Below are 3,952 nucleotides of genomic sequence, written 5' to 3'. Positions count from 1 at the left end.
ATATTAGATCAGTATTGGATAACTCCATACACTACTCGCAACCTCCATACCACTACTCCATCCACTACTCCAACCTCCATACACTACTCCACACTCCATAAACTCATACCTCCAAGCTCTCCATCATAAACTTACTCGCAACCTCCCATACCTACTGCCAACCCCATACACTACTCCAATCGACTCCATGAGACACTGACACCATAAGTACTCTAATCACTACTCCAACCTCCATACACTACTCACAACCTCCATGACGACTACGTCCAACTCCAACTCCCAAACCATACCACTTCCACCTCCAACACTCTACTCCATAACACTCACTCTCATACACTACTCCAACCTCCATACTACTCAACTCATCCACTACTCATCATAACACTATCCTGCCAACCTCCATACACTAACATCCATTACTCTCCAACTACAACATACTCCAACCTCCATACTACTCAACCTCCATACACTACTCCCGACTACGACTAACTAACTCACTCATTCACTACTCCAACCTCCAACTTCCAACTGCTCCAACCACATACTCACTAACCCTACACTATCCATACACAGACATTATCCCTCCAACATTACTCCCCAACCTCTACTGACCTGCCACACATACACACAACTCTCAAAACTCTCAGGCTATAACCTCCAACCTCCACTTACTCACTCAACGCACTACTCCATACTCACGTACACTACACTCTGTCTGTTTTTCCTGTCTGTTTTTTCTGCTGTCTGTCTGTCTTCTGTCTGTGTTGTCTGTCTGTGCTGTCCTGGTCTGTCTGTCTGTCTGTCTGTCTGTCAGAAAGGCTATATTACCCTGTATCATTCTGCTCGAGATGGGTTATGGTGCGCTGGTGTAAATTCTGAATGGATTGGTCCAAGTTCTGTAACGGTGGGGTGCCGTGTGTAATGTGCATGCAGTGGGTGGACCTAGGGAGGCATAGCCAGGTTGGTGTGTGTTAGGGTGGTGGACTGGGGAGGCATAGCCAGGTGTTTTGGGTGTGTTAGCGGGTGGTGGACTGGGAGGCATAGAGGTGTGTGTGTTAGCGGGTGGTGGACTGGGAGGGCATAGCCAGGTGTGTGTGTTAGCGGTGGTGGAGCTGGGAGGCATACGCCAGGTGTGTGTGTGTACTCTAATCCTGTCCTGTCCTGTCAAGTACATGTTGTTCACGTCATTACATGACTTAACCCGCCTCCACCCTCTCCACTGTTGCTCTTAAGGTGCAACCGGACTACACAACGGTCCCCAAGTTCATCGAGCCAAAGTAAAAGTAGTCAAAAATATAAATAGTAAATTAAAGTACAGATACCCTAAAAAACGAATTAAGTAGTTCTTTAAAGTATTTTTACTTAGTACTTTACACCACTGCACACACACACACACACTAATCAACACATCAGTGAAATGAATGTACATTACTCAACACGTTCATCAATGACTTAACACTGTTAACCACCTCTGTTATACTCACGTAATGTATATACCTCTGTTAAACATCTCTGTTAACCATCTCTGTTAACCACCTCTGTTAACCACCTCTGTTATAGTCACGTAATGTATATACTGTACCTCTGTTAAACATCTCTGTTTACCACCTCTGTTAACCACCTCTGTTAACCACCTCTGTTAAACATCTCTGTTAAACATCTCTGTTAAACATCTCTGTTAAACATCTCTGTTAACCACCTCTGTTAAACATCTCTGTTAAACATCTCTGTTATCATCTCTGTTAAACATCTCTGTTAAACATCTCTGTTAACCATCTCTGTTAACCATCTTTGTTATACTCACGTAATGTATATACTGTACCTCTGTTAACCATCTCTGTTAACCACCTCTGTTAACCACCCCTGTTAAACATCCCTGTTATACTCACGTAATGTATATACCTTGATCATCTTGGTGCTCTACCTCTCTGTCTCTTCATTGTCTTCTTTCTGTTACTGTTTCTCTTTTCATCACGTTTTGTTTTTCTGTCACAACATTATCCTTTCTTTCGCTCTCTTCTTCCTGTTTCTATCATTTTCTTCTTCACTCCTTTCAACTCTCGTTCTCCTCATTGTTCCCTATGTCTCTCCCATCTCCTTTTCTAAAGCTGGTGTTCGGAGGAGGAAGGCAAGGCTGGTGAGACGCCACAACAACCAAAACTCACGTCCGGCCCTGACCCGTCCAAACCAGCTAAGACCAGTCCAGACCCGTCCAAACCAGCTAAGACCAGTCCAGACCCGTCCAAACCAGCTAAGACCAGTCCAGACCAGTTCAAGCCAGTAAAGACCAGTCCAGACCAGTCCAAACCAGCTAAGACCAGTCCAGACCAGTCCATGCCAGTAAAGACCAGTCCAGACCAGTACATGCCAGTAAAGACCAGTCCAGACCAGTCCATGCCACACCAGCCCTGCAGGAATCCCCTTCCAGATCATTATAGAGGCACAGCAAGAAACACATCAAAATACACAACAACACTTTCTATATTCCCTTGATGGGAAAAGAGAAAGTTTGAAAATATGTATATAATACGTATTTTCAACCAATTTTGTTCACTGGGCAGCGGTGAATAATGAACTCAACCTACAGTAGAGTGAAACAACTGGACCAATGGTGTCGGACATGATGTGTAGTGACAACTTGGTAGTCAAACAATTGCTGGTGTACAGGAGACGTAACATCATGAGATATGTGTATGTTTTTTCCTACAAAAACAAGATTGGCTTAAGAGTTTTAATCATGTTCTTGATACAACCTTACGCCATGCTAAAGAGGAAGAGATTGTGATTAAATCAGTTGTTTTCCATACATGAATATGCTCAATGCTATATGTAAACTTAAATCAAGTTTGGTCTAAACGCTACATAATCAGTTTGATATGTTGTCTCTATAAATGCAATATGGTGTCAAGTAATCATGTTTATGACACTATAGCCATATAATAGGTATGTAAATCAGTTTCCTACTATTGATAGTACGCTCTATTAATTGCATCAAGAATTATGACTAATCAGAGTTGTAATCTCACGCTATCTGTCCTACAAGAATGATGTGTTGTTAACAATGCTATAGATAATCAGGGTTTTGTTCTTTAAACACATAAGAGCTTAAGGGTGATTTAATCTTGGTTAAATCTGTTCAATGCCCTACAAAGTTAGATAATTGGTTCGTTGGTTAACAATTTTTGCTGAATGTTTATCCTAATCAGTTATGTTGTCACTATCGATTGATTTGTTGTTTATATTTAACAACATGCTAAAGATAATCCAGTTGGTCCCTATAAAGCTGATGTCTAAATCAGTTGTACCTAACATGATGTTGTTTATCCAATGCTTAATGTGTAATCAAATGACTCTAAAGATTTGTAATCTCCATAGCATGTATGTCCTTACATGTGATTCGTGTTTTATACATTAACATGCTAAATGCCGATTAAAGATCATAAGGTTCTAGTAGTTGCTCTTACCATAATGCATTGATGTTGTGTTTGTTTTAACATAACAATGCATTACAAGCTAAATTAAGATATCTCCAGTTTGTTTTCCTACCTACAATTGATTCTATGTGTTTGTTAACAATGCTTTTAAAAGCAATAATAGCTTTCAGTAAGTTTCCATATAATCGGATGATGTTGTTTTCTTCTTAAACCATGATAAGTTGCTAATAAAGTAATTGGAATTCATGGCAGGGTATACCATATGAACATGTAAAGCTTTTTAAAAATACTATGTTCTAATGGACAAACGATATAACTGTCGAAGACTATGTGATAAGGAAGTCTTTTCAGAAGGTTATGGAAAACTTTTTTATCTTTGTCCAGTACCACGAGAATGATGATGGAGGTGATATTTGTTTTTTTTTTTGTTCAGTTTAGTTTAAATGATGGCCTGATCTGGAAGACATTTTGTATGTTTTATAACGGTGGCTGGCATTCTGTATTACGGATTCATCTGA

At 40.2% G+C, this 3,952-nt stretch overlaps 1 long non-coding RNA gene across 1 annotated transcript in view; it reads left to right on the top strand.

Annotated features, from left to right (window-relative positions):
* LOC112078014 (uncharacterized) overlaps nt 1-1,278 on the top strand; it is a 7,172-nt gene extending 5,894 nt beyond the window's left edge. The window contains exon 3 of the long non-coding RNA XR_002895570.2: nt 1,234-1,278. This is a non-coding gene — a long non-coding RNA (uncharacterized lncRNA). The remainder of the gene's footprint in view (nt 1-1,233) is intronic.
* The last annotated feature ends 2,674 nt before the right edge of the window (nt 1,279-3,952 follow it).

The sequence above is a fragment of the Salvelinus sp. IW2-2015 genome, unplaced genomic scaffold, assembly GCF_002910315.2.
Source record: "Salvelinus sp. IW2-2015 unplaced genomic scaffold, ASM291031v2 Un_scaffold5153, whole genome shotgun sequence".
Taxonomy (NCBI): domain Eukaryota; kingdom Metazoa; phylum Chordata; class Actinopteri; order Salmoniformes; family Salmonidae; genus Salvelinus; species Salvelinus sp. IW2-2015.
This window is presented reverse-complemented; position numbering and strand designations above follow the sequence as displayed.